The 13,403-nt window shown below is 34.0% G+C and overlaps 2 long non-coding RNA genes across 2 annotated transcripts; both read right to left on the reverse strand.

Annotated features, from left to right (window-relative positions):
* Positions 1-9,180: 9,180 nt before the first annotated feature.
* LOC147514640 (uncharacterized) lies at positions 9,181-10,024 on the reverse strand. Its single transcript, XR_015213246.1, has 4 exons — positions 9,883-10,024; positions 9,659-9,802; positions 9,436-9,501; positions 9,181-9,352 (listed from the first exon to the last, which is right to left on the reverse strand). It is a non-coding gene; the product is annotated as an uncharacterized LOC147514640 (long non-coding RNA).
* A 1,091-nt stretch (positions 10,025-11,115) lies between these two features.
* On the reverse strand, positions 11,116-12,656 carry LOC147514641 (uncharacterized). Its single transcript, XR_015213247.1, has 3 exons — positions 11,939-12,656; positions 11,441-11,840; positions 11,116-11,359 (listed from the first exon to the last, which is right to left on the reverse strand). It is a non-coding gene; the product is annotated as an uncharacterized LOC147514641 (long non-coding RNA).
* Positions 12,657-13,403: the final 747 nt, after the last annotated feature.

Raw genomic sequence — 13,403 nt, forward strand, 5'->3', positions numbered from 1 at the left:
TGTTTCTTCTCATATAAGCGGTGAAGTCATTGTGATCAATTGTAGTATGATTGTTAAAAGCCTTCGGATAGTGTTTAGAACATTTATTTTCCAACATGGGCGAGCTTGGATTTTTATCTCCACGGTCCGTGTATCATAAAGCGTGTAACTTCTTTGATACTGTAACTTTATCTTTCCGGGTCGGGAAGCTCGGTGATATTAACTTATTTATCCGAGAAAGCAGGAGTTTTGGGCTTGGAACTATTATCCAAGAAAAGCAATATATGAGCATGAGGTAATCCTCTCTTCGAAACTCTATTGTGTATATTCTTTGCAAAAACAAAGAAAAGACAATAAAAGAATTTAAGGTAAGCTTTTCATATAAGAAAAGATCATTAAATCCAACAGGGCATTAACTGCCAAATTATGCAAACAAGTTTTTTTTTTGGAAACTATAGGAAAGTATGGATTTTAGCATAGCATCTATTTTGAGTATGATACTGCAAAGTAAGTCCTAGGCAAAATGGACAACTCTTAGATCACCGTCTGGCTTTGTAAATAGTTAACATGTGGCTGTAATCAGCCAAGGTGCAATAGAAACCTGGATTCTATAGGTCATCTATCTTCTCAATAATGTCTAAACAGTTAACACAAAAAAGTTTTTAGATGCAATAGCAACCTATACGTCGCATGAGCATTGGCATCCCGAACCAATTGGATGCTTCCTAAACTCCCCTGCCATAGGCTTTTGCTAGTATTCCTACACACATTCATCAGATACTTTCTCATCTATTTCTTGAGTAGTTCAGAAACTCCTTTTACCCTGTAGCAAAATGAACAATATCGATACTTTTAATTGCTCTTAGGGCCCAACCAGTCCTGTCCAACCCGTTTTTGTTGTATTTGCCTAAATGAATATGTAGCTCATGGAGCATGTCCTCGAGATTTATATACTGTTTGTTTTAACTATTGCAGGCCTATCTATGCGAAGGTGATGCTTTCTTGGCCTTGGAGGAAGCCAATGCAGCTGAAAATTCATACACAGTAGCTTTGCAGATTGATCCATCTATTCGTCGATCTAAATCATTCAAGGTTATATTCAATTTTTTGGCAGTAGATAAGTTCAGTTCAAGTGCATTTGTTGCTTAAGACATCTATCCAACAATATAGTTTGTATAATGGATAATCTGATTTTGGGAATTGATTATAATATGAAGTGATAAACTTGTAGGGTGAATCCACCCACATACTTTGCATCTTGCAAATACAATTTGTCTATTTGACAGCTGGCTTTTACCATTCTTTAATAAAAAACTTAAAAAAGGGACTAAGATGGGTATTGCTCTATGAAATATGTTGATCACAGGAATTGTTCCTTGACCTAAAATGCATGTAAAGATATGGTTTACTGTTTACATTAACATTTTTTATGTGGAAATAATAAGACCTATAAATGAAATTGGGGGAAAAAGCTAAAAGCCAAAAATAAGGATACTATTTACTTGAGGTATGTACCAGTCAGAATTGTGCGTCCCATGTATCAGATGCATGAAGACACTCTTTGATATCATTTTCTATATCAAGTTTACTGGAGTTTTCATGTATTATGATGTAGGGTTGTTGTGCAACTGCATAATAACATAAAATCCCTTGTTGATTTCCTGATTTCATTATATTCACGTTCCAATTTGCTAAATGTTTTTTTTCCACTACCTAATTTCGACAATTGTTGGGCATAAAATAAGGGTAGGACTATTTACTTGTTTCATTTTATTCTGTAGAAGCGTGGATATAGTTTTACTTGTTTCGACACTTTCACATAAAGCACTTTGGTTGACATAGAATTAGGATAAGACTATTATTTAAGCGAGAACCAAAGTTTTTCTCCGTTGGAGCTAATCCTTTTAAGATTGCCGTTGGGAAAAGTTAACCATTCTTTCTAATGTAAGATTCCCCAATTGTGCATCTTTTGTTTTTATTGTAAATTTGTAATAGTGGTCTATGATGCTATTTTGTTTTTTTAGATTCAATCATCATCTGCATAATAAAATGAAGCGGTTCCCATGATTCCACGCTCTACTACGCACCTCTTCTAGTCGTTTTGTATGGATCTAAATATCGATCTGGGATTTTCACAGCACAAAATGTGTGGAGTATTTCTTGGATACCTTTGGGTTTGCTGCACCATTTCTCATAAGATGCGATCATTGGTTGAAGAGTATGGCGAGTAGGTGATAAAATTAAATATATGAAAATTATCCGGTTCCAATGATCTCGTCAAGATGTGTCTCAACTCCTAATCATCATGGTACTTTTACAAATAACATATATTGTTTGGTTGACCATTAGATCATGGTCTTGAAAAGAAATGACATGTATGGATAAACCGCTAAAGGTTTAATTTGTCTACCCCTCGGTCTGACTTCCATTTCAGTTTTGTTTAGTTGAATTTTTAAAAAGAGCTATTATTAAATTTTGTCTTTTTTTTTTTTTTCTGATCCTTAGATCTACTTCTAACTTGTGTGAACTGTATTATAGGTTGATGCAGTAGATCTAAAGAGTAGGCACAAAGGAAAGCTCGAGACAGAAAACTTACTACTGATCGAGATGTGAACTGGACTTCAATAAGAGGCGGGTCTACATTTATGGCCCTTTGAACTACAACCCACTTGAGGAATGGTTCTTTCCACAGTTGAAAGGCTGGTCGTCCAATTCCAGTCCCGAATTCAGGGGTTCAAATAACACAACTTCCATGTTAAGGTTAAAAGATTAAAATTTTTATCTCAAGTATAATGTACAATTCAAATTTACAGCTATAGCTACTTTTTATTTTATTTTTATTTAATTCTTAAATTTCTAACACATTTAACTGTGGAAACACATTACAGGATTTGGCCATTGCCTTTATTAAGGTTCTTGGTAAAAAGAAGGCATTCCCATTCCGTGACCAGGTAAACACATACTAAATCCACTATAACATATACTAAATTATGGCAACAAACATTTCAAAGAACATGTGCAACAGGTAAAAAGTAAAAAAGAAATGTGTGTGGCACTACATGAATGCTAAGGCCATGGTTATTTGTGTTTTTTTATGTGTTTGAGTTAGGACATATTTATTGTTTAACTTTTTTCAAAAGTAGGGTCATTGACATTTAAAACTTATGTGAAAACATTTAAATATAAAAGCGACGACCTGCCCAAGCTTTACCAAAATGTTTACGCCGTTTTAAATCGATCATTAACTTCGTGCGTTTTATTTCAAATACCCGAGCAACAATATCAGGGGCATCTTCAGGTTTTAGTCCCTTAGAAACCTTGTCCAATGCCATTTGAATTTCAGACCACTTGGGGTTGCAAGTAAATGTGGTGAAAATGTCGGGGAGTTCGGCCCATCTGGAAATGGCTATGGCATCCTGATAATTTTGTACCATATATCTTGGACCACCTGTAAAAGACGATAGTAAAACTAATCATTTGTCATTATAAATTTATTTTTAAAACTTGTAAGTGAGTTTTGGGGATTTCAATAGACTTAATTACTGTAAAAGGCGATGGTAAAACTAATCGTCTACCAGGCGGATCTTGAGTTTAGTGTCCCCGAAACAACAAAGCATCAACCAAACCTTGGTACAATTCTGCACGAATAGTATGTTGGTTATTTCTAACCCATGAAAGCCTCATCTCCTCAACAGCAGTATATGCATCTACCCAAAACTGTAGCTTCAATCGTTTACTTTTGACTATTGTTAGCCCTTCATTTACTCTCATTTGCATTCTAAATGCATAGTACTCTCTCGTGGTAACATGTTGTCTTTTACCCACTTTACTACCATTTCTGTACTTGGTTTCAGGCACATATCCATCAGCTCCGTCAGGAAATAAGAGAGGGTATTGCATTGACATAAAACTTGGAAAAGTTTCATCAATTCTCTTTAAGCCGTATCCTTTCTTGTCAACAATAATGTCACGGTGACCTTGAGATTCATCTCCATTACCAACAATGAGAGCAGCTACCTCATTAGAAGTTGGTAAGTTGTAGAGCCTTCCATCAGTTCCTCTTGTGCTAATGAGTCTTATACTAACATCAGCGGTTTCAGATTCTTCAAAACGATCTCTCGCCATTTTGTAAGTCTCAGCTATTCTGTTGTTTTCATTTAACATGCTAATAAGTCCTGCTATAATGTTTGGATCTAACGGTTTCTTCTTTTCAATTTTCTTACTAAAAGAGTTCAATCTGTTTTGCACTTCATTGCCTGTATCATATATGTATAACTGCCCAAATTTAGGAGTCTGGCCTGGAACAAAGGAAAAAAACCAAATTAACTCATAAAAAACATGTAAAAACATAATTATTACAAAAATTCAAATGACTAATTATTTGCTCCATTTTTCATTGAAGAAAATCATATTTACGGGAAAAATCTAATATCCTAGCCAATAAAAAAAAAATCTAATATCTTAATATCTAAAAATCTAATATTTTAAAATATTTTGAAGAGGATATTGTACTTCATTGGCTGTATCATATATGTATAACTGCCCAAATTTAGGAGGTGTACCTGGAATTGGTAGTAGGGAACCAATGTTGTGGTGATTTTGTCCGCTGATCTTAAAAACATAGGGTCCCCTACCATTGTTTATTTTTTTATCAACCACTCCCCCAGTTGATGTGAAAGCAAACATCGTGTTATACGCCCTCATGTTTTCTCTGTAATTTGTAGACATTGAACCACCTTCAAAATCTAGTAGCTGGTTTAGGAATGGAGGTGCATCGACTAAAAAAGAGGAAGTGAACTTTTCCATGGAGGCAGCATATTCCAAACTTTGGTTTCTTGGTCTGCTTTATTCTACCAACCCTTTCTTCATACCAAAGTATTGCTCCACAAAACGAACACATAAACTTTGGCTCTCCAAAATTCCAGGCTTCATGACAATTTCCTGTGTTAAACACAAACATATAAAATTTTTTAGGAATTTTTATCATAATACAAAATTAAAATATATTGAAAATCTTACTTTTATGTTCAGTTTCATTTGATATGTCTTCTTCATCACCATCTGATTCACTACTCCTCATTTGTGAATAATAATACTCTTCATCTAATGATACAGACTCATTAAACTCGGCAACAACGGATTTTTTCCTCTTCTTCTTCAGGTCAGCTCTTTTTTGCTTGGAAATTGTACAAAACTATTTTCATCAATGAAATAACTCACGGACCTAATTTCTTGATTTTAATAATTCTCAAGGACAAAATAAGTTGGCCCGGTTTATTTTATATTTCTTAAATACCACTTTTACTCTTTCCTGTTAATAAACAAAATTACGATTGAGAAAACCTAAAACCCCTTTCTTCTCCAACTGACCTGACTTTTTGATTCATGACGCACCTCATCAAACTACAAATTGAATCCCTTCCCTGTTTTAATCAACGAAATTACGAGAGAGAAAACCCAAAACCCCTTTCCTGTTTTAATCAAACAAAATTATGAGAAAAAGAAAACCTAAAATCAAAGTTGAGAAATAGACGAAGTTGTGCGAAGCTTCAGTTATTTTAAAGAAGTTGAACAAAGATGGCAACCATTATCCAACAAATCAAAGACATTGAAGATGAAGTATCACACCATTATCATTTTATCTATTTTTTTTTAATAATTAAACCCTGGTGGATCTTTAGCTCAAATGGGCGAGCACTTTGGAGTTATCCAAAAGTAATGGTGGTTTGATTCCACCAAGATCCTCTAAAATTTTAATGTTAATCAAACAATGATTGTTCATTTTTTACTGTTGAACACGTATTGTTCATACCTACTTTAAGTATGAACACGTATTGTTCATATCTGTTTTTGGTATAAACATTTATTGTTCATATCTGCTTTGGGTTCATGTGTTTTTGTTGATATGAACATGTATTTTTCATATCTGTTTTGGGTATGAACAATCAATGTTCATATATGTTTTTGGTATGAACATTTATTGTTCATATATGTTTTGGATATGAACAATCAATGTTCATATCTGTTTTGGGTTCATGTTTTTAAAAAAAACATATATGAACAAATCAATGTTCATATATATTTTGGGTATGAACATTTATTGTTCATGTTTGTTTTGGGTATGAACAATCAATGTTCATATCTGTTTTGAGTTCATGTTTTTTTGGGTATGAACCCACGGTATGAACAATCAATGTTCATATATGTTTTGGGTATGAACAATCAATGTTCATGTCCGTTTTGGGTATGAACATTTATTGTTCATATATGTTTTGGGTATGAACAATCAATGTTCATATCTGTTTTGGGTTCATGTTTTTTTTAAAAACATATATGAACAAATCAATGTTCATATATATTTTGGGTATGAACATTTATTGTTCATGTTTATTTTGGGTATGAACAATCAATGTTCATATCTGTTTCGAGTTCATGTTTTTTTGGGTATGAACCCACGGTATAAACAATCAATGTTCATATATGTTTTGGGTATGAACAATCAATGTTCATGTCCGTTTTGGATATGAACCTTTATTGTTCATATATATTTTGGGTATGAACAATCAATGTTCATATCTATTTTGGGTTCATATTTTTTTTTATACCTAAAGAAGGTATGAACAATCAATGTTCATATCTGTTTTGGGTGTGAACATTTATTGTTCATATCTGTTTTGTTCATACCTATTGTTCATAGCTAATGTTCATAATTTGGAGTATGAACAATTATTGTTCATATCTGTTTTGGATTTATGTTTTCATAGCCACAATTAATGTTCATAGCTGATGTTCAACATGGATATGTATGAACAATTAATGTTCATACCTATTGTGGGTATGAACAATCAATGTTCATAACTGGATCAATGTTCATACATGAATAGGTATGAGCAATGCTTGTTCATAGCTCAAATAGGTATGAACACTCATTGTTCATAGCTAATGTTCATAATTGGGGGTATGAACAATCAATGTTCATAGCTATTGTTCATACATGGATAGGTATGAACAATCATTATTTATAATTGATGGACAGGTAAAACAATTTTTCCATGCACACTTTAAGGTGGACCGTGATCTTCAAGCATATGTGGTTGTATACGGTTCAACAGAGCATATTCACCCACAGACTTGATTAATTCATGCAAGGCAGATTCACTCTCTAGTCTACTCCTTTGTCATCTGAATTTGAAGTGTCATCAACACGTGTAATGATGTGTTTATTACCTTTATTTTTTAGCAAACAATGTTTTAGTACTGATCTTGATTCAGTATTAAAAACTAGAGATTACTTTTCTTGTTCCAACTGAACTAATTTGCAGAAACCATCAAAGCAGAATATTTTAAAATACTCGAAGTGCTTCTGTCTTTATTGTGAAGCTTATCTCAAACAGTCAAACAGATAAATTACACATCAATTGAGACTTCAGAGATGTACGTGTTCAAAATAGGAAAATGTTCAGGCCTGGATGAACTAACAATTTTCCTACTGAGGTCTCTCTCATGCTACTTTTTGTTAGAAACAGTCAGTACCAACACGTAACCACCCTCACACATTTGCTACACATAGCATAATGAGAGTCATGTCTACATTATATTCTAACCAAGAAGCTAAACAATTATGATTTTAAAGACCATAAGATGATTAGAACTGTAAGATACATGACAGATGCTGTTCACAGCACCTAAGTAGATTCATGTGTCGGAAGAGGAAGGTTTTACGACTCTTCTTCTTTTCAATTGGTAAGGGTAGAAAACTTATTGGTCTAGACATAGTAAAAGATACACTCTTAACATAAATTAATAGGTGAGACATTAAGTGATGGATCCTCTTAGTTGTTGCTAACACATAGGCAAAATGATCTTTTGGGATATTACTGCAACCGTTGGGAATATCCAGTAACCCCTTTAACAATGTCAACGACTAACTATAGTGCATTCTTCAAAGGCTATCAATCCTAATCTTTAGAATTTTTAGAGGCAATGGCTGATATAGAGGGAGCCCCAGGAAGCTCAATGCATGGAGTGTCAGGCAGAGAACAGTCAATTCTCTCCTGAACAGAAAGATCTGATATAGCAGAATAATCCACCATAATCCTAATGTTACGTAGATTGTTATTTAGTATATGTTACTATCTTTAAAACCTTACTCGAGAAGAATTGCTGAAACATAGTTTACCAGAATCAACTAGAGTAACACGACCAATTGCTGCTTCTCCAAAGTCAGGATCCAAAACTTTTTCCGTTGCAAACTCATCACCATCAAGTGGAACAGTACGAACCTTGAAGCTTGCAGGCATGAGTCCCTGCCCAGGATTATTGCAGTCCATTGTTTTCTCCCAGCTCTGACAAACACATATAGAGTAAAGTCGACGTAACTCAGCAATTGGAGTTGGAAACTATCTAGCATGGTATCTAGGTGATAAATCAATGATATGTGAAGGTGAAAGCAGTCTGTGATTCGAATGCTTAATCTGCCCCATAACAGTCAGGCAGATGAAAGCATTTTTAGTTGGAGAACTAATATTCAGGGTCCAATGACCTCAGAAGGGTGATTTCATCCATTACATCCATACGGCATAAAAAACAAAAATCTGTGTCTTTAACACTTTCAGAGGTATGTTCCTTAATACCAAACTTTGTTTTAGAATTTCTCTAGTAGGAACCATAACAACAGCATAAGGACCCCTCAGCCTCATTTTCCTCACTCATAGGTGGCAATCTAGATATATAAGTCAACATAGGAAGTACAAAAGTAGCAGTTTTACCTGACCCAGTTTCCGCAATCCCAATCACATCTCTCTGCTGCAACCCAAGTGGTATAGCTGCCATCTGAATAGGAGAAGGTGTCTTATGCCCGGCTTTATCCACCGCTTTCAACACCCATATCATCCATTTCATTGCCCACCATCCCAGCAACCATTTCAACAACCATCCCTTCACTTCCAACTCTGCCAACTACAACCCCCTCAATTCAAGTGGAATTCCATAGACTCGCCAAATCTCCCTATCACAAAAGTACCATAGTACCTACTCTTGCGTCTTTGCATAGATAAACTAAAGACTGTAAGCACACTATCCCCATTAAACTAATCAAATAGATATTTCTAAGCCTAACATATAAATTTTGAAAGATGTTTAAATAAGCAAACCTTCAGCAGTACCACTATTAGATCGTAAAGAACTTTCAATTAAGTGGAAGACAATGAGCAAATAATGAGTTTAATGTATGTATAATATCCCTTTAAATAAGAAAAATATATAATTAAAGCAACTTCAACATATAACTTGAGTGTATTTTCGTATGTCGTCTCGCACTCCTTCGTTTACGTCATGATTCTATTGATGAGAAGCCTTATGAATTCAATCAATCCTGCAGTAAGAATAATTTTAAATCTCATAATTAGTTATTATTTCAATATTTTATTTCCAAGTATTAGAGAATGAGTATGATACCTGAATTTCTACACATTGTTTTTTGGCATTTGGTTCTTCATCTTCTTGTTTGATGATTTTGATGCCCTGTTTTTAAGATAGGTTAGTAGTAGAGCGAAACATTAGCTATGACTATTACTGGTGGTATGAAAGGAAGCTAAAGTTCCATAGCTTGCTTAGGCAATAAACTGCAACAGTAAAATTTTAACAATACATTATAAGCAACAATAAAATTTGTACTTACCTTTTCAATTTTGTCTATTTTTGAGACGGTTAATGAGCTATCTTTTCCATTTTCGCAGTTGTACTTTGTTATTCTGACTTCAAATTCATATTCCTTGCCAATTGGTTCTTCTAATATTTCAGAAACCAAGTCGAAGCCATTTTCCTGCATAGACTATTTTAATATCATCGTGCGAGATTTTTTGTAAATAAATGTAATTTTAAAGAGTTAAAGCTAATTAATACCTGTTTCTCAATTTTCAACAGTTCATCCAAAGGATGTTGCAACAAATATTCGGCCTCATCATCAAACGTTGTTATCAACTTTTTGCATGTTGAATCTTCTATTTCAAATTGGACTTTGTACCTGCATAGAATGTAATTACTTTAGTCTCTATGATAATATTTGTAATTTATTTAATAATATTTGTTTCAATACCTTTTGTTGGTTCTTTCATTGAAATGGAACAATAGTCACACCACCATTCGGATATTTTAGTTCTACCTTTCTTACAAGCGGTCGCTTTCACAACAATTGTAATGCCAGTTGTATTTGTTGTCAATATCTGATATTTTTGCTTTAAATTTGTACCTTTTCCCCTATACATTGATAATTTCAAATTTTGTTAAACAGTCAAACAATAATTGAAAAGAAGAATTACACATGAACTTGGATAAAGGCAGGAAGTTACCACTGATGAAGTACTCATTAGCAATGTATCAATTTCTTCTAAATTTTTCACTTGAATTGCCTCTGTTGCATAGGTAGATGGCCTTTTTCTGGAAATTGGCAACTCCACCCGTGGATTGTTTGAACTGCATTTTACATGAGAGATATGTCATCAACTTTAAAGTATGTACATGATTTTTTCCTATGAAATAAGTAATTGTTACCTATTTTTTAAAGTATGAGCATCATCTCATTTTCGTGTTTATATACACATTTGTCGCCGGTGTTGCTTGTAGTACATATTTACCTGGATCCCAATAACTTTGTACATTAGCACATATCACTCAAATTTATTGAATGTACATATTTAGATAGATGTACCTGAGAACAATCTGACTGTTGTTAAAGTCACAGTTATAATATCTCTTGGGCCATTTTTTGTTAGGACTTGTCGTATTTGTTTAATCCGATCTCCCCAGAAAGTAATTTTCAAGCATTCCATTCTAACAACAAATAAGGAAACAGAGTTAAAAATATACCATTGGTGATTAGTTGGTTTATTAAATAGTAGAGTATCATTAATAAGAAAAAGCATACCTCTCATTATCAATGTAGATTGATTTTTTATCTGACTGTCCCATTCTTGTGTGAACATTTTTTTGCAATTCACCGATGTTGTTGTAGAAACCAATGACATCTGAATAAGGTAAACTTTATTGGTAAGCCTATGAAAATTTTACCAATAAACGAACTAATGTAATTTGAAAAAAATGTTAGAATTACCCGAAGAAGAAATTCGTTTTGCTTATCACGTGGGGCTAATTTCTTGAAATCGACAAAGCTGAATAGTTGTCGTGGAATTGATGTTTCATCTGAAATATTCCTCATGGTAGTATACTTCTCAAATGTTATCTTGTTTTTATTGTTCACGGGACAGTAAGACCTAACGTTTTTAACAATGAATTTTTCCAAATGTACCACTGAACCATCTTGAACTTTTTCCTTAAACTGTGAATAGATCTCCATAGGTATAGACGCATTAATTTGGTCACCCTGTATGAATGAAAAAAATAATGGATATAAATCTTAAAGTGATAAAAAAAAAAAAAGATGTTGAATAAGTGTGGTACTTACTTTTTCGTCAATAAGGATCATATCCTTACTTAACAATGTTTCATTTCCAACCAGATAGTGGTCCCAGCTTCTATCAATTCTTACTCTGAGCTTCAAGTTCCTAACTGACTTGGTGGCTTGCTTTATCAAATTGTAATGAGTTGTCATGTCTAAATGCTGCAAGTAGATCGACCGAGAACAGATAAGTAGGAGATTATCTTTTCAAAGTTAATATAATTAACTAAAAAATAAATATAAAAGGAAAACAAATGTATGTCCAACGAAGTAGTAAACTGTAGTGATTTCAAACACTTGGCATATATAGAAAATGGGTGTGTATATTCCAATAAAGAACAAAAGAGAATATAAAAAAAATGGCGAATGTGAATAATGTCTCCATAGTAGCTGATGGTCCTCTACACTGCAATAGGATAAAAAAATTAATCAGTTAATAAGTAATTCGCTCTATACGAAGTTAAAAAAAATGAAAATTTGATATTAAACTAATATTTTTTTTACCTCATTGTAAATTGTTGAATGCTTCTTTGTAGACAATGTTCTGAGTGTATCCTTCTGGTTCATCACCATTTTTCTTGATTAGGAATTTCAGTCCTGATCTTGTAGTTGTTCGTGATACTGCAACGTATAGTTGTCCATGACTGAAAACTGGCTTAGGCAAGTATACCCCCACATGCTTCAATGTCTGTCCTTGACTTTTATTTATTGTCATTGCGAAACAAATCTTTATTGGAAACTGTATTCTCTTCAAACTGAAAGGCCAGTTAGTGCACTTATAAGTTGTCTCTATCCTTGGTATATCAGTTTCCCCGCCAATGTTGCACCCTGTTATAATTTTTGCTCTAATGACCTTTGGAGCTAGTTGAATAACAATAAGTCTGGTTCCATTACAAAGACCAAGGCTTTGGTTTATGTTTCTAATGAGCATGATTGGTGTGCCAAGTTTCAACTCCAGCTTGTGGTTTGGAAGACCAGATCCTTTAATTGTGTTAAGAAATTCAACTGGGTATACTGCATACTGTTCTTCAATATTTTCAGATATGGAGCTTATTGAATCGGCGCTGAAGTACTCACGCATTTGTCCCTCGAAAGAAGACAGGATGTGGGAGTTGATATCATCTACAGACTCGTTTGTAGGCGACAAAATACATCTATCTCTGAAGTAGTTGTCATCCATGTATTTTGATGGTAAATCTTTGTAAATACTTGACACGATATCACTTATCTTTGTCATCGCCCGGTAGGAATAAGAAGATCATTAGGAATTTGGATCCAATTTTTTTCTTTACCTTCGAATATGGAAATGCCAGGTAAGTTTCCTTCTCCGAGGTCTAATACCCACTTGCTGAAATCTGATGCCAATGAAGAATGTACATTCTTTAAGCGCATGTTTCTAGTTAGCTTGAAGACTTTGCAATGCTACCAAATATGTGATATGTTTATCGATGAAGAAATTATTATTTCCCTTGTACCTCTTGGAATGACAGGTAAAATCTGCCTGAAATCTCCCCCTAGCAGAATAATTTTACCTCCAAAGATCTTGTTTTCATTTTCTTTGCCCATTAGATCTTTCAGCGTCTTGTATACTGCCTCAAAATCATGCCTGTGGGTCATAGGAGCTTCGTCCCATACTATAAGATCAGCTCGTTGAATAAGTCTGGCCAGCATGGTGTTTTGACTTATATTGCAGGTTGAGTACTCATCAATTTCTATTGGGATTTTAAATCTTGAATGCGCTGTCTTTCCACCTGGAAAAAGTAGAGCTGCTATTCCCGAAGAAGCAACTGCAATGGCTATTTTCCCTTGTGACTGCAGTTGGGTCAGTATGGTATTGTAGAGGAATGTCTTGCCAGTCCCTCCTCCTCCATAGACAAAATAAACCCCACCTGAGTTTGTATTGACTGCATTTATAATTTCATCATATATAGTCCTCTGGTCATGATTCAAGCAGTTTTGCATTTCATGA

The sequence above is a fragment of the Coptis chinensis genome, chromosome 2 (genome assembly GCF_015680905.1).
Source record: "Coptis chinensis isolate HL-2020 chromosome 2, ASM1568090v1, whole genome shotgun sequence".
Classification (NCBI taxonomy): Eukaryota; Viridiplantae; Streptophyta; class Magnoliopsida; order Ranunculales; family Ranunculaceae; genus Coptis; species Coptis chinensis.